This window comes from Hyla sarda, chromosome 1 (genome assembly GCF_029499605.1).
Source record: "Hyla sarda isolate aHylSar1 chromosome 1, aHylSar1.hap1, whole genome shotgun sequence".
Lineage (NCBI taxonomy): Eukaryota > Metazoa > Chordata > Amphibia > Anura > Hylidae > Hyla > Hyla sarda.
Genome location: NC_079189.1, coordinates 41,885,205 through 41,903,778, shown reverse-complemented (window position 1 = coordinate 41,903,778; position 18,574 = coordinate 41,885,205). Strand labels below are relative to the sequence as shown.

Genomic DNA, 18,574 nt, shown 5'->3' with positions numbered 1-18,574 from the left:
TCCCCATCTATAGGCCCCGAACTGTTATAATGCCCTCCTCCGTGTCCTGCACAGAAAAGGGCAGGTAGGTAGGTAGTTAACTATATGGTTAGGTAGCCAGATATGTAGGTAGCTAGCTAGGTAGTTAGGCAGCCAGGTATGTGGGCCAGGTGATTAGGCAGCCAGGTTTGTGGGCCAGGTGGTCAGGCAGCCAGGTATGTGGGCCAGGTGGTCAGGCGGCCAGGTATGTTGGCTAGGTGGTTAGGCAGCCAGGTATGTGGGCCAGGTGGTCAGGCAGCCAGGTATGCGGGACAGGTGGTTTGGCAACCAGGTATGTGGGCCAGGTGGTCAGGCAGCCAGGTATGTGGGCCAAGTGGTCAGGCAGCCATGTATGTGGGCCAGGTGGTCAGGCAGCCAGGTATGTGGGCCAGGTGGTTAGGCAGCCAGGTATGTGGGCTACGTAGTTAGGCAGCCAGGTATGTGGGGGGCCCCTCCCCTCCAAGTTGAAATAAAAAAAGCAGCAATCTCCTCAGCCTTTACAGTGCAAGCGACAATGAGTGATGTCATCAGCACCTGCACTACGTGGCAGGGGCAGAGGTAATGTCTCCTCTTAGTCTAGGCGGCTTAAATTGAGAGGAGGTTTTCTGCTGTATGTGTGTGAGCCACATATACAGCTGAAAGCAGCGTTAGTCTGGGGATCCAGGACAAGTTCACTGCAGTAATCAGTGTCATCTCCAGCTTCTTTCTGTGGCCACTAGCGGTCAGAGGACGTTTTCCTACCTACTGGACGTTCACAATGATGTTTTGTGTTTGTTCCAGAAAAAGTTACATTTTTCTGGACTCTAATGGCTGCAGGCAGCATCACTAGAAATTGGAACCCCCCGAAAACCTTAGAGGTAGAATGCTCTTGGACCCCTGGCCAGGATACACCCCAGGTGTCCCAGCACATCCCGTCACCATCTTCTCATGGCACACCTGGCGGGTTCTTGTAGAATGCCAGTGTGCCGCAGCACTCCAATTGAAGACTGTAGAAGTCTTCAGGCTTCTCAGAATTCTATCCTTTTTTACTCAAACAGTATGCTCTTAGTTTTGAGTCCAGGAGAAAAAAGAGCAATAATTCATGAAAATGCATGACATTTTAGATCCGCGGGCCAAAGAATTACAGAATTAATCTCTAAGCATACGGCATTGTATAATATGCTATGAGTACCAGTTCATGGCCATGCCAGCATCAATGTAGTCACACAGATCACAGAGGAAACAAGAGTTCACCAAAGTGCACGGGTCAAGATGGAAAACAGATTAGGTTGTAAATTTCAGCAGAATGTTGGTTCTGATCCACAGCAGGACATACTTCTATTTGAAACGTTGTATCTTAAGTATTTGGCAGCAACGCTCTATGTGTCTATGAAACATGACCTGCATAAACTGCATCTTCCTATAGTAGTCCTGTCTGGGGAACATCTGTTGTATCTCCCAGCTGTTAAAGCGCTTCCCCCTGTGATGTTGTCCTTATGACATTTGCAGCGAGCTCCGATAATATTACATCTTTGAATGCTGAGATCCTTAAGACATTCTGCACATTTTCTCACAAGCTCATGGACGCAGACAGGAGTTAAGACCAAGTCTAATTCCATGCATGGACGGGATCAACGTGTGTGATGTCATTCTGAAAATCCTGCATAAATCACCAACAAAGTGAGTGGATTTCATGCATTGGATATGGCAGAATGAACGTATTAGATAAGGATTTAGATCTTATCCCACCCTTGATGAAACGGTCATATCTAAAATGGATTTCCACACAAAAAAAAAAAAATTATGGGCCAGAAAGTAGTGAAGCACCAGGGATCTGCACCGGGCCCAGCTCTCGGGCTGAACTTACCATTCAGCAGCTACTCTCCTAAGCATTCAGGCCCCCACCTTCAGAGATGTGCTCATGTGATTGTCCGCTCAGCCAATCACCAGCTGAGATGGGGTTTCCAAAGGTGGGGACCAGAGCTCTCACAAGTTTGGTAAGTTGAGCGACAAGAGCCGGGCTCTATACAGAAGATCATAGGGGAGTCCTAGCGGTTTGACCCCCCAGCAAACAGACTCTTATTCCCTGTCCTGTATTTCCATGAGCATCCCTTTAATATGACTTCACTTCCTGTGGTCACTTTTTCAATATGGCTGCTTAAAAAAAATAGGTAATTACCAAATTCTGTAAACAAAACTCTTACCAAGTTACCAATAGCCCACTTTACACCTGCACCTCACTGTCTCTTCTTCCCCACTAATAGTAGCTCCATTGTTGCTACCACTTCTCTGAGAAATTGTTGCTTCCATGTCCTCGCTTCTTCATTGCATCTTGTCCTCCCAGTGCAGACTGGTCTAGGGCTTAACCCATTAAGGACCACGGGCTTTTCCGTTTTTGCACTTTCGTTTTTTCCTCCTTACCTTAAAAAAATCATAACTCTTTCAATTTGGCACCAAAAAATCCATATGATGGCTTATTTTTTGCACCACCAATTCTACTTTGTAATAACATCTACGGCGAAACGGGAAAAAAAAATCATTGAGACAAAATGGAAAAAAAAAACACAATTTTTTAAATTTTGGGGGCTTCCGTTTCTACGTAGTACATTTTTCTGTAAAAATGACACATTCCCTTTATTCTGAAGGTCCATACGATTACAATGATTCCCTACTTATATAGGTTTGATTTTTCAGTACTTCTGAAAAAAATCATAACTACATGCAGGAAAAGTTATACGATTAAAATTGTCATCTTCTGACCCCTATAACTTTTTTATTTTTCTGCATATGGGGTGGTATGAGGGCTAATTTTTTGCGCCGTGATCTGAAATTTTTAGCAGTACCATTTTTGTATTGATCGGACTTGTTGATCACTTTTTATTCATTTTTTCATGATATAAAAAGTGACCAAAAATACACAATTTTGGACTTTGGAATTTTTTTGTGCGTACGCCATTGACCGTGCGGTTTAATTAATTATATATTTTTATAATTCGGACATTTCCGCATGCGGCGATACCACATATGTTTATTTCTATTTTTACTTACACTGTGTTTTTTTAAATGGGAAAAGGGGGGTGATTCAAACTTTTATTAGGGGAGGGGTTAAATGATCTTTATTCCCTTTTTTTTTCCTTTTTTTTTGCAATGTTATAGCTCCCATAGGGACCTATAACACTGCACACACTGATCTTTTACATTGATCAGTGGTTTCTCATAGGAAACCAGTGATCAATGATTCTGCTGCTTGAATGCTCATGCCTGGATCTCAGGCACTGAGCAGTCATTCGGCGATCGGACACCATAAGGCAAGGTAGGAGACCCTCTTGGTGTCCCACAGCTGTTCGGGACGCCACGCCGCGGCGATCCCGAACAGCCCCCTGAGCTAACCGGCATTGTTTTACTTTCACGTTAGACGCGGCGTTCAACTTTGAACGCCGCGTCTAAAGGGTTAATAGCACGTGGCACCGCGATCAGTGCTGCGCGTTATTAGCCACGGGTCCCGTCTGTTGTTAGAGGCCGGGCCCGACCCGCTATGACGTGGTTCCGTGTTATAGAAAGGGAAAGGACTCAGGACGTACAGGTATGTCCTTGGTCCTTAAGAGGTTAAAGGGGTACTCGAGTGGAAAACACATTTTTTTTTAAATCAACTGGTGCCAGAAAGTTAAACAGATTTGTAAATTACTTCCATATAAAAATCTCAATCCTTCCAGTACTTGTCAGCTGCTGTATACTCCACAGGAAGTTGTATTTCTTTCTGGAGTTTTTTTTCAGTCTGACCACACTGTTCTATGCTGACACTTCTGTCCATGTCAGGATCTGTCCAGAGTAAAAGCAAAATCCCCATAGCAAACCTGTCCTGCTCTGGACAGTTCCTGATACGGACAGAGGTGTCAGCAGAGAGCACTGTGGTCAGACTGAAAAGAACTCAAGAAAGAAATACAACTTCCTGTGGCGCATACAGCAGCTGATAAGTATTAGAAGGATTACGATTTTTTATTAGAAGTAATTTACAAATCTGTTTAACTTTTTGGCACCAGTTGATTTGAAAAAAAAAAAAAAAATGTTTTTCTACCGGAGTACCCCTTTAAGTGCATTGCTGGTCAACAGCTGCCATCAAGGACCTAGCTACTGTAGACAGGATCCAAATTCAGCTGCTCAAGCCCGGCCCAGGTTCATGAAGGTGCCCAAAAATGATTTCCTTTTCATAAGACACCAGTATTATAAATGAGATTAAATAGGTGGGGGCCCTTTTACTGATTTTGCACTTTGGATACATAGAAATTTTAATAATCTTAGGAAAAAATATATATATTTAAAAATATTCTAATTACTTTACTTCAAAAGGAAGTAAATGATTTCATACTACCAGAAGGAGGAGTCACTCATCTGTAGACAGCGGTTTGGGGGTTCTTTAACTGGGTAAGTATTTAGTTTTACTGCCCTAGCCCTGCATCTAAGTTCATGTTCACATGGTGGAAATGGGTGGTATGTCTGCCTGGAAAATATCGCCGGTAATTCCACACATTTGCTTCGTTCGGCGGCACTAGGATCACTTCGAAATTTGCCGTCTTTTCTGAGCGGAATCTGTAGAAACATTGAACGGTTCAATGTTTCTTCTGTAGACGCCGGAATCTGGATTTTCGTGCTAGAAACATCATGTGCACAGTGCAGCAGAATCTTATTGAAATCAATGGGACTCTGCAGCAGTGGAATTTTTGCCGTGTGAACATAGCCTCTTGTTGGCATGTTGCCACCCCTCCTAGCACTCACGGCACATGCCCTGCCAACTTCCTTAGCTACTCTCATCGTAACATATTTGGACACATTTTGTCACTGCTTACAAAACACCAGGACTGCAGGACTCCTTAGTTGTCTTTAGCTAGAGTTTCCCTTCAAACAGACATATGCTACATACACAGAAAGCTTAAAGGGGTACTCCGCTGCTCAGCGTTTGGAATAAACTGTTCAGAACGCTGGAGCCAGCGCCAGGAGCTTGTGACTTCATAGCCCCGCCCCTTGTAATGTCACGCCCCTCATGATGTCACACCCCACCCCCTCAATGCAATTCTATGGGAGGGGGCATGACGGCTGTCACGTCTCCTCCCATAGACTTGCATTGAGGGGGCGGGGCATGATATCATGAGGGGGCGGGGCTATGGCGTCACGAGCTCCCAGCGCCGGCTCCAGCGTTCGCTGGAGCAGCGGAGCACCCCTTTAACTATCCCATCATCTGAAGGATATTTCATTGAGGACAATGTAGAGCTTAGGTAGGTATCTGTAGATCACAGAATGTATCCACGTCTATAGTGACACAATGTGTATACTCTGAATCCTTGGTTATTATTCCTGTGCTCAGCATTATATGTTTTCCTTTACAAACAGAGCATTAAATTATAGTTTTTAGAAGCTCCTAGATGACAGATGGTTCCCTTCCAGTTATCGCTTCGTTCTTACTCACAGAGAAATTAATGTAATTTATAAATTTGCTAACATATTCTGTAAATATTTATTTCTTGGGTAACTAAGAAGATGTAGGGAATTCATAATATGTCTACAGTGCAAGAGCAAGCTCCAATATTTATCTTTGTCCTTCCCGTAGCTGGCCTTAAATTGGATGATTCCTTATTCAGTACCTTCTGGTGGCTCCATCATAATGGCCCTTATTTACTAAGAGTGTTGTGTAGGTTTCCTTATGGGTTTTAATTCCCTACAATTTATTTTCCACGGTATTTACTATTTACATTTTGCACCTTACCCTACATTTTGCTTTTTTTTTTTTTTTACACCTGCTCTGATCTGTAGGGTTTTCCTCAGCTGAAATCCACAAAATTTTCTGTGGAATCCTTAGTAAATATGTTGGGTTTTTGTGAAAATGACGGGAACAGACCCCTTTTCGGTGTTTCTTAGCAAAATGGAGAGTTAGTCTGGGTTTTTTACATTCTGGCACAAATTCTGGCACAATGAGCCAGAATCTGGCGCAAAACCTGACAAAAAATGTCATGTTTGCGATAGTAAATGAGGGCCATTGTGTACTGTCAAGGAGTGCACAAATAGCCATTCTACACAGTAGGATTCCCAAAATATGAAAACTACATGCTGACCAAAAAAATACTTCCAGGCAATTGCCTGAACAGCAAGGCACTTCCACTACACACTGCATAAATGATGAAGGAGATTTATCATTCTTTTCAAACGAATGGCTTTTATATGACATTTTTTTTTTATTTACTTTTGCTTACATGCAACCTATTTATCAAATAGTCGCACGACCTTGATAAATAAATCGCATGTAAGCAAAACCCGGGAAACCCGCTTTTTTAAAGCAGAAAAGTTTTCCCTTATGTTAATAGCTGAAGTACTTTATCTACCCTTTATTACCAGTAGCGTTGTTACAGAGTGACGGCGAGGGGGGGGGCGTACCGCATCGGGTGACACCCTGACTGGTCTGCCTGGCACTAAATAACTGCACTGAACTATCCCGCATCAACCCATCCACCCTCCTCAGAAATATAAAAATATTAGAAGATCCAAGTAGTCAACTCTCCAAAGACCTGTAGATCCAAGTAGTCAACGCTCCAAAGACCTGAATATCCAAGTAGTCAATGCTCCAAAGACCTGAAGATCCAAGTAGTCATCCTCCAAAAAACTGAAGATCTAAGTAGTCAACTCTCCAAAGACTAGTAGATCCAAGTAGTATACTCTCCAAAGACCAGTAGATCCAAGCAGTCAACTCTCCAAAGACCTAAAAATTCAAGTAGTCAACTCTCCAAAGACCTGATGATCTAAATAGTCAACTCTACAAAGGCCTGTAGATCCAAGTAGTCAACTCTCCAGAGACCAGTAGATCTAAGTAGTCAACTCTCCAAAGACCTGAATATCTAAGTAGTCAACTTTCCAAAGACCAGGAGATCCAAGTCAACTCTCCAAAGACCTGAAGATCCAAGTAGTCAACTCTCCAAAGACCTGAAGATCCAAGTAGTCAACTCTCCAAAGACCTGAATATCTAAGTAATCAACTCTCCAAAGACCCAAAGATCTGTGTATTCAACATTCCAAAGACTTAGAGATCCATGCAGTTATGGGTAACTATTTGAGACATGGATGGCAGCATCTCATGTGGGCATGATGGTAAATGCTTTCAGTAATTCGGCGTTTCAATAATCTGATATATTGGTTTTGCCAAGCAAGTAAGTTTATTGGAAATCTAGTGTATTTAATAAAGCTTCAAGTCTTGATGACTATTTAGCCAATGTTCTTCATATGATTTACATTCCAATTTTAGTTTGATTTCATAGTCATATATAATGTTTAAGACCACCATATGTAACAATGGTCTGTACTGTTTTATGCCATTACCATCCTAAAAGCAGCATTTTCAATAAAATTTAAACATTTCAAGTGGAAATGAGATTTGGCCCCATTATACATGTGAGGCATCAATTTTTAGACTGAATTGTGGCCACCATATCCCGTCCTATATTGTACAGAAGTTCACATTCCATCAGTGGGTTTAGGATAACAACTTGGGTTCTGTCTTTTTATTCCAGTACAAGGCGTTGCATTCGTGAGCATTCCTGTGGTGAGTCGTGTTTTTCTTTTATTTCAGTGGATGGTAAAATTGCTTTAGCACTTACTAAGACTTTCTGACTAAGACTTTATAGTTTTTCTTTTATACTGTGAACCTCCTGTCGTCCTTTCTCCTGTACAAGACTTTGGCCAGGAACCCAACAACCCAACCATGCTCTGGTATTCATTATACCTACTTTCTTTTTCTAGATTTATTTTACTAACACAAATTTAAAAGATAAGTCAGCATGACCATCTAAGAACCAATCTATGGTGCCACATCATGATTATTTGTTGGGCCAATCTGATAAATTCATTATGTACTTGGACCTTTTTCATCTAACTTTTTCCAATGACTGTTTTAGCTGTAGCTGAACATAATTCACTTTAAAGCAATGTTAATGATTAGCAATATGCTTCTATCCATCCAGTCGATTGTATAGAGATAGTGTAACACCTGCGCTCTGTCCGGACATGCCGGCCCTGAGTGCTCTCTGCTTATCTCCCTGCTGCCGGCGGGGCTGAGATTCGCATTGCGGAACACATTGCGAATCCCAGCACCTCATTTACTTCCCTGGTCTTTCTCTTCCCGCAGCCCCGGCGCATGTGCCCCTGCCTCCTAGGGCAAGTGCATGCAGAGTTCTAACATTTAAAGGGCCAGTACTCATTTAATTAAGTGTATTCACCTGTACTCTTGTTATAGGTACTTGCTCCTCCCTTGTATCCCTGCCGGATCTTTGTTGCCTTTGTGCCCTAGAGAAAGCTACTGTGTTACTGTGTTCCTGATATCTGTTTTCCTGATCCTGGTCCCGTTACCTGATCCTACACCTGTGCTGCCTGCCCTGCCCTTCTGCTACCTTGACCACGTCCTGCCAGTCTCCTTCTGTGCCATGCCACCTCCCAGTTACCTGTGTGGACAAGTCGTGCCAGGGGTAGCCTTAGACTGCGCTCCCTGGCACGACTTACGCCATCATCCACACAGGCCCAGAGGATCCGCCACCTGCCGTGACCCGTTACAGATAGACATATGTTGGCCATACATTATTTATTTTGGATAGGAAGGGGTTAAGCGAATAATTGTTCAAAAGTTAATCTGGCTATATATTGTTTATAGACACCAAAGCCTTTCAATTAGACAAAATCCAACTTTATTGGTTAATATTGATGAGGTGCCAACAATACTGTACATGCCCATAGGAACCAATCTTTTATTCAGATTTTTCAAAGGGTATACATAGGTAGTATCCTGTCCATATAGTATGTGCAAGTTTCGGTCTTCAGTTGCCAGTGGTCAGTCCTTTTTATGACACATAAGGCTCTGTCCAATGCCAACAGGAGGTCTACACCTGCAAAAGACTTGAAGAGCCAAATGATGGTTAGTGTGGGCCCTAAATGTGTGGACCTGAACCTCACCTGAATATCTAATGCAGTATAAATAAAGGAGAATTATGGAGACAATCATTTCACTGACTTATTTAGACTTCATGCGAGAAACCACATAAATGCATGATCACCAATACTCCCCCTGGACTATATAAGATCCTCAGGGCATCTTTATGTTCTTATGATGTACGGTCGAGCAGTATATGCACTACCTATAATGAGTAACTAGCAAATGCTGGGAAGGGTGTAGACGGGCAGAGTAGATAATAATAGAGACCTCTGGTTAATCAAGGTGGTAGAGGTCCCAGGGCATAGCTTGGCCTCCAGACCACTAGATTTAAATCAGTCCTGCTCAGGATCAAATATATCTGTTTTTAAAAACTCAATGGGCTAGCTTCTTGTTGTGATTGATGGAGGTCCCAGATATCGGCAACTATTCTGTCATAACCGACGAGATGGACAGGGAGAGTGAGCCCTAAGTTGTCCCTAGAAACACTTTCCCTGCCTTCTTTCCCATCTGCCCTGAACGGCAAATCGACCACCACAGTGCCAGTCCCTACCTGCACTAAAGTGCAAGGCATAAAGGTACACAAATAATAGTGTATATTGTCAGGGGACAGGCCAGAAAAATAACGGGAAAACAACCAAAAAAAAACCGATAAAGCAGAAAGGATATAAATATACAAACAGGGCAGGATATAGTGTACTAACATACAGTTCAGAAACCGGTATCAAGATAAACGGCAGATATGAATAAATGAACAAGACTAGATATGGAATATGTATACAGCAGAAACCAGGAAGATGCAGGGAATGAACAGATGAACACTAAACAGGTCAGGAGACATAGAACACTGGACACTGAACCAAGAACAAACTAGACTCCCCACTCCAAACATGGAGGGACATCAATACAAACGCCAAATAGACTTCTAGCCAGCGAGCACACTCCACCGTGTGCCAAACATGAAGGAATACGGGTCAGGACTCTAAACAGGAGTACTAAATACTGAACATGGTACAAGCAAGAGTCACAGTGTGAACACAGACTAAGATAACAAGGTTAAAGCAGAAAGGACATACATAATCCAACAGATATACTAAAAACGAAGCAGAACAAAATCTATCATAACAATAATCAACCATGGTTAAAACTCAGACATACAGACAAACTAAAACATTCATAGCAAAGGTAAAACTAATAACATAGTCAGAGTAGAACTAATAACCTGCACAGAGTGTAGCAGAGCTCAGGTTTAAATAGCCCTATCTGAGTTCTCATTGGCTAATACCATTAACTATTCCCTAGCCAGGGAGAATAGCACAGAAAACAGATAATACATAAAAACAAAGTCTGAACAGGGCCTAAAACGGAAAAATACAAAAACGGACATTACATATTCATCTGACTTTAATGTGCCTATTTGTCTATTGATATGTAATCGTTTTTTGGGGGGAAATTTTAACTGGACTTATATCTGTACATCTGATCTGGACTGCTGTACATGTCCACCATATTATGAAGCACATATCTGCCTTAAACAGGCACTGTCAGATTCAAAAACGTTTTATATATTGTGCATCTTGGCAAAACATTAACCTTGATAATACACTTAATAAGAAAGTTTTCTCCTTTTTATAGAAGTCATGGCTTATATAAAAAGACCACGAGGGGGCCACATACTACTCAGAACATCATCCTGTCTGGATGCAGCATCTTCCTTGTCCCAGCTAAAGCACTTCTCTGTGCTCACCCCTGTCCTATCAGACTGCAGCATGAAAACAGAGAGGAGGGGATTACAGAGCAGCTTGCATTGATTGGCTGAAGAGACCAAGCACAGCACAGCAGACTCACGGAAGAAGAAGAGTCAGTCAACCAGAGAGATCCATAACATGTAGATATAAGGGTTCATGTTGCCCATGTGCTTTTCTTCAAGTACAAAAGGAGAAGAGAGAAGATGGATTCTTTATGATAGATTGGAAAATTCATGGTCATTACGATGCTTGACATGAAGCTTTAATAGGTTTTTCTTAAGAATGATCATGAGGTCCCTAGGAACTAATATCGGAGGTGGTAGAGTAACCACCTTTTCTACCCAAATATTCTGTACCAGCCAGGTTTGTGTCTATAAAGAAGGCATACTTTGGGGACATGACTTCCCACAGAGTGTGATTTTTCTGAGAATTATTCATTACTGTAGTTGTCAGGACTTTTTATACATTTAAGTACAGAGGCTAAAAGTCTATGGACACCTTTAAATGCATTTTGTTTTTATTATTGCATTGTAGTATATTGGTATAAAAACATTTAGTAGGTCTTTATTAAAATGCTTTCAAATTTTCTACATTTTTTCTTCTGCAGCTTGCAGGTTTTTACATATAGTGAAGGCTGCTCTGTTCCATTCAGAGTTAATGTGCAGAAAAGAAAAAAAAAAAAGGGAACAAAGGGGGCGCTATCTAAGTGCCATAAATGATGGTGATCGCAACGGATATAAAAATGCGCGTACAGAAATTATGGAGCCGAGTAAAAGTGTGAATTAGCACACTCACCTTCTAGTGTTGTGCAAGCTCAGGCACAACACTGATGTGGGCTTTCTGAGTGCATGCACTCTATACGTTCTCCTCTGGGCTGCCGAGCATCTGTCCCGATACTCTGTGGTGTCGGTCTGATAGATAATGGTGTGGATGCTGGATAACCTCGGCAAGGTGCAACCACACCACTATCCATTCAGAGTTAAATCCGTCAGAAGGACTACCTGTCTCCAGCTCCTATCTCTTATCTCCTGAACATATTTCTGAGCAGAACTATGGCCAAATCAAAGGCCAACATTAAGTACATGTTTTAATTTGTTATAAAATACCAATATAGGCTAAAATGTGTTCCTAAAGGTGACCAGAGGCTTAGTAATTGCTGGCAACTATATTGACCTAAGCTTTACACTCCACATCCATAAAGGCCTCATTACGCTAAAAGGTATCAAAAGTTGTGAGTCTTGCGAATGATCAGAAAATAGTCTAAGCCTGTGGAACCTAAAGTAAATTCCAGTATTAACATATATAGCTGGACCAAGGGTAAAAAATAAAAAGAAATAATACCTACCCTGCTGCTCCATTGCTCCTGTTGCACCTCCTTCCGGTAATCTTCTCCTGGTCAGAGCAGGACCTTGGCCAATCACTGGCCAAGGTAAAACATTGCTGTTGCCAGTGCTTGGATGAGTGACAGGTCCTGCTGAGACATCTCATCTTTGAAAGCAAGGAGAAGAGCCAAGCATTGAAGGGCGGGAGGGAGCTGCAACGAGCTGTGGGGAACCAGTGTAAGCAAGTTTTATTTTTTATTTCCCAGGCCTAGAAAAAAATGTTAATACTGGAATACCTCTTTAACAATGAATAGTACCATTTCCCAACAGCCATCAGGAAAACTGGAATATTCCTTTTATACACGAATTGTTGATTTTCTTTAACTTTATTTTTTAACTCCCGTCACAAGTAACATGAAAATGGAAAATCCTGTTGCATTACAAGGTGAGATTGGAGTTGGCACAGGTCTCTACACAGGGAAGACTTGATTATGACCATGTGTTTGGATTGTGCGAAAGCATCAACTAAGGTCCCATATCCATTCTAGCTCTGTATTGTTAAATTGACTTTGACACATCAAATCCTACAGGATCTATATTTCATAGCTGGGAAAAAAAAAATAATGATATTTTATCCACTGTTCTGTGGATATTTTATACATGTGGAATGGAAGCTATTTTTGGGAGTTTTCTGCCTGCGACCTGCATCATCTCTCCCAGACGTGGGTGGTTCCATTACACTCGTAGAACTATTCCAGGAGGCCCCCATAGATTACAGAGGTTTTATTTAAGGGGAATGTCTCATGAATGTAATTTTGAAGAGAAATATTCAGTTTGTGCTCGCTTCTCTGGGGACCGCCATATTGGAGATACATTCTCCTTCCTGTATTGTCTGTATATACAGTGCAGCAGGGTCTGGGTCTGACATAAATTGTAGTCAATTGAGAAGCATCTTTTGGCCAATACAGTCTCCAGGAAGTGATGTCCCAGAGTCCAGGGAGTGACAGGGGAGCTGCATACAGAATAGTATCTGTAAGTAAAGTGAACATTATTACTACCCTCTGCTTGTTTTGTCCCAGTCTACACAGCAAAGTTGACTGCATAAGCATCAGGAAGCGGTGGCCTGTGTAAAAAAAAAAACTTCCAAAAATGTCATATATATGGATAGTTAAACAAACAACAAAAAACGTGGTCTCAAATGGCTGGAGGTGCTCAACCCCAAATGCGGTTGTGCATTTATACTGGGGGAGCAGATCCTGCCCTTGTAGTCCGTTGCTAAGGGCGATCCCCAGCATAAAAATGCATACAATGGAGGATGCCTGCAGCGGACTACAAGTGCCACAATAGAATCCTACACCAGATAAACGGTGTGGATGTGTAACAATTAGAATACAATACAGGAATATCGGTGCACTACTGTGGTAGATGTAAACAATACATTGGCTATCCCTCAACACTGCATGTGTGCTCAGTCACGCTGGAGGGTATCTGGGAGGAAGTTGTGAGTCAACCGAATGCTGCCGTAATTGCCCACTGGCCCCTGTTTTGCTTATCAAGCACAGGTAGGACTAGCGTTAGGTCTCGCACCAATTTGAGAAACCTTGGCGTTGGTGTGCGGGCTCTGGTGTGTCCTTCATATAAGGATACACTGGCGAATGTCTCAATTTTAACATCAGTGTTGAGGGATAGCCAATGTATTGTTTACATCTACCACAGTAGTGCACCGATATTCCTGTATTGTATTCTAATTGTTACACATCCACACCGTTTATCTGGTGTAGGATTCTATTGTGGCACTTGTAGTCCGCTGCAGGCATCCTCCATTGTATGCATTTTTATGCTGGGGATCGCCCTTAGCAACGGACTACAAGGGCAGGATCTGCTCCCCCAGTATAAATGCACAACCGCATTTGGGGTTGAGCACCTCCAGCCATTTGAGACCACGTTTTTTGTTGTTTGTTTAAATTTTATATTTGGAGGTGTGTAAACTCAAAAATTAATGCGCCTTGAATATCTACAAGGCAGCATTAAGGAAGCACCTGTGAGGCCAGGCACCCATATTAGCCAGCTCAGGTGGGGCTTGCAGCTTGCCTCCCTCCTCCCATTGCATGTGTGCTCAGTCACGCTGGAGGGTATCTGGGAGGAAGTTGTGAGTCAACCGAATGCTGCCGTAATTGCCCACTGGCCCCTGTTCTGCTTATCAAGCACAGGTAGGATTAGCGTTAGGTCTCGCACCAATTTGAGAAACCTTGGCGTTGGTGTGCGGGCTCTGGTGTGTCCTTCATATAAGGATACACTGGCGAATGTCTCAATTTTAACATCAGTGTTGAGGAATAGCCAATGTATTGTTTACATCTACCACAGTAGTGCACCCATATTCCTGTATTATATGGATAGTTACATAACAAACATCAGTAATTGGAATGTTAAAATATTTTAGAACAAAAACTGATTAATATACGGTATGCGGTTTGCTAATTACTTTTTTTGGTCTTGTTCTACAGATACACAAGTAATATAGATCTAGTGCCGACACCTATCAGTAAGCTATAAAACCTAGCAAGACGTAAAAAACTAGTGGGGGATTTATCAACTGGTGTGCACCTGCAAAATTGCATGCAGTGTGTGTTATTTTGCGCATTAAGTTGCGCCAAAGGTTTTATCTAATTTGGCTCTATTTTCATGCTGTCTGCAATGGCTTCATTTTTTTGTTGCACTTGCAGGGGGAGTGATATGCAAATGGACTGGTTGGTGCACTGAATTTATCATTTGTGCAAATATTATTTTTGTGCAAATGTCCTCCCATGAAAGGCTGGAGTAGGACTGTGTGTGAGCTTTTCACCATTTTTGGAACTACCCAGAGGCTTCCTGTCATTTGCACAAATGTATAAAGTGAAATGCACAACATGTTGAATTTTGCACAGTAAGTGGGAGCACCACACACTCGTGCAGCAAGTATTGGCATTGCACAAAAATCTATTCTGATGGTAAATTTGCCCCTAGGTATTTGCAAGTAGTCTTCATGGGCACTGGTTATCCCATGTGTAGAATATTTTCTACATGATTTAACTTCATTGCAACTCGATAAAAAAAAACATTGGGGGAATGGAAATGGAAACATTGGTGCACTGATTGCTAAAGTTGAGTTTACTGTCTACCAGTACCCCCAAGTCTTTTTCGGTAGAAGTTTGACCTAGTGTCTTATTATTTTTACCATAATTGTACAATTTGTTTTTACAGCCCAAGTGTATTACCTTACATTTATCCACATTAAACGTCATTTGCCATGTCTGTGCCCAAGCCTCCAGCTTCCCCAGATCCCTCTGTAATATTATGTTATTGTCCTCTGTGATAATTATCACCCTACCAAGTTTGGTGTCATAGGCAAATATGGAAATTCTACTTTGTAATTCTTCTACAAGGTCATTAATAAACATATTGAAAAGAAGTAGACCCAATACTGACCCCTGTGGTACCCCACTAGTAACTGTCGCCCAGAGTAAGTTCCATTGATACTCACCCTTTGCTTCCTGTCACTAAGCCAGTTGCTAGTCCCAGCATCCTCATTTTGTGTCCACTTTACTGAAAAAATGCTTTAATATTTTGCAGTTATGTGATCCAAAAGCAAACTATGAGAGTGCTCTTCACTGTGTAGTCTTGTATGGTGGAAGCCATGAGCATACTGTAGCTATAGGGGGTTCAGTGGTAGCAGTCCCACTAGACCCTGGAGCTTGAGGTAGTCCAAAGAAGACACGAGGTATGCAGGAAATCCTGCTTAAAGGAGTACTCTGGTGCAGAGTACTCCTGCTCCGTCCTGCCCGGGCTGCAAAAAAAATGAAAATAAACCATCACTCACCTTCCTGGGTTCCCGCGGAGCACCACTACAGCTGATCGGTCCTCCAGTCCATCTTCTTCATACTTCCGTGTAAACAAAGCGTCACATGGATCTCAGCCTCTTGCCAGCTGCCGTGATGTTCTGCCTCGGCCCATAATAGGCTGAGTCCCTTGATGGTTCGTTTACACAGAAGTATGAAGAAGATGGACCAGAGGACCGATCAGCTGTAGTGGCGCTCCGCGGGAACCTAGGAAGGTGAGGGATGGTTTATTTTCATTTTTTTTGCAGCCCGGGCAGGACGGAGCAGGAGTACTCTGCACCAGAGTACTCCTTTAAGATTTTGCTTTGTAAAAGCCTTTCAAAGTTATGATTTTGCACGAAGGTGCAATGCTTCGAAGGGTTCATTGGGCATTTGCCAGTATCGAGGTAACTTTTGTTGACTGTATCCTATTTTTTTTATAAAAATCTCCCCAATTGCTCTTCAGCTTCCATCTAGTGTTTCCAGGTTAGTAAATTCAGGGAAGTCTACCAAATACCATGATGGGGTTAATGCAATCCAGTTGGACTGGCAGCTTTTAAGCAAGCAAAAAAATTCTGCTGGAAATTGAGAAAGGCTCAGGTAATATACACAGCATGGCTAGGGGAATTGGCTTGCTAATAGTTTTTTGGCCCTGAATTCTAGGCCACTATCAGCACAAGAGAGCGATCTGTTTGACTCAGCTCAGAAATGATTTTGCAGATCATATTTCTAGCCTCCTGGGCCAAGTTTCTATCCTTTTTTATATAAACACAAGAGTAAGAGAGTCAGGCACACAGCCCTTATCTGGCAGGATGGCTCGGTGCCTCTGCTGAATACTTCCATTGGGAGATTTATGTGATCGGTTTCAGTCTCAAAGTTTCCTTTTTATCACCGTTGATAAGCGCTCTCATTCCTTCCACGGGAATGGCTGGAAAAATGAATAGGGCTAAAGAATGGTTGTCACATTGAGCCTCTGAAGAAGTCCGAGAATCTGTAAGAAACTGAGAGATTCATATCTTAAATCCTGCACTGAAAGGTGCACTAAGCAATGAGAGTTATCTCCAAGACATTGGAGACCCGTGACTGACTGAGTGAATTAGCAAAGGCTTCAACCATCAATGGAAGTTTTTGTAATAAAAAAAAAAATGCAAAGGGTTGGCAGCTATAGAGGTTGAAATCACACTTGGGTTATTCAGGGCAGAATTACAGGAGGGGCACAATTTTTGACCAAGAGGGCCTCCGTGACTTATCCTTCCTGCTCTGGCTGGTTCCTCTGATCCAGTAGAATCATCAATCAATAGATTGAGAGATTTGGTTGTCCATCTGATGCAAGGGCAAAGGGCTCCACCAGCATCCTATTTCCACTTAGAATTATAGTTATGATTTATATGGGTAATGTATACACTGCTCATCTCTGGGACCCACAGCATTCAGGAATATTGGGGTCTTCTGATGGCTATTTGGCAATGTTATCCAGAATTGATAGATAGGTGGCCAGTAATGTATGTAGTTCTTTCCAATGGCAACCAAAGGAAGTGTAGACTCCATCTCATACACTTTAGCAGACTGGGGAACACTCAAGTATGCCCAAAGTGCTTATGTGTGTGGTTATAATAGGTTTGGGTGATCCCACATGGGGGCCCCCACCAAATATTTAGCTTAACAGCATTCAATAATCTTTGTTTGCCTATGTGTCTAGGACCAATAGACCTTTTATCATTCATTCATTGTACAGTGGGGCAAAAAAGTATTTAGTCAGCCACCAATTGTGCAAGTTTTCCCACTTAAAAAGATGAGAGAGGCCTGTAATTTTCATCATAGGGATACCTCAACTATGAGAGACCTAATGAGAAAAAAAAATCCATAAAATCACATTGTCTGATTTTTAAAGAATTTATTTGCAAATTATGGTGGAAAATGAGTATTTTGTCACCTACAAACAAGATTTCTGTCTCTCACAGACCTGTAACTTCTTCTTTAAGAGTCTCCTCTCTCCTCCACTTGTTACCTGTATTAATGGCACCTGTTTGAACTTGTTATCAATATAAAAGACACCTGTCCACAAGCTCAAACAGTCACACCTCAAACTCAACTATGGCCAAGACCAAAGAGCTGTCGAAGGACACCAGAAACAAAATTGTAGACCTGCACCAGGCTAGGAAGACTGAATCTGAAATAGGCAAGCAGCTTGGTGTGAAGAAATCAACTGTGGGAGCAATTATTAGAAAATGGAAGACATACAAGACCACTGATAATCTCCCTCGATCTGGGGCTCCACACAAGATCTCACCCTGTGGTGCCAAAATGATCACAACAACAACAACAAAAATCCCAGAACCACACAGGGGGACCTAGTGAATGACCTGCAGAGAGCTGGGACCAAAGTATCAAAGGCTACCATGAGTAACAGACTATGCCGCCAGGGACTCAAATCATGCAGTGCCAGATGTGTCCCCCTGCTTAAGCCAGTACCTATCTGGTCCCATCTGAAGTTTGCTTGAGAGCATTTGGATGATCCAGAAGAGTATTGGGAGAATGTCATATGGTCAGATGAAACATAGAACTTTTTGATAAAAACTCAACTGGTCGTGTTTGGACGACAAAGAATGCTGAGTTGCATCCAAAGAACACCATACCTACTGTGAAGCATAGGGGTGGAAACATCATGCTTTGGGGCTGTTTTTCTGCTAAGGGA

At 42.2% G+C, this 18,574-nt stretch overlaps 1 long non-coding RNA gene across 3 annotated transcripts in view; it reads left to right on the top strand.

Moving 5' to 3' along the window:
* LOC130346891 (uncharacterized) overlaps nt 1–11,260 on the top strand; it is a 29,462-nt gene extending 18,202 nt beyond the window's left edge. For all 3 annotated transcript variants that reach the window (XR_008885060.1, XR_008884977.1, XR_008885020.1), the window contains exons 4-5: nt 7,547–7,578; nt 10,591–11,260. This is a non-coding gene — a long non-coding RNA (uncharacterized LOC130346891). The remainder of the gene's footprint in view (nt 1–7,546; nt 7,579–10,590) is intronic.
* Nucleotides 11,261–18,574: the final 7,314 nt, after the last annotated feature.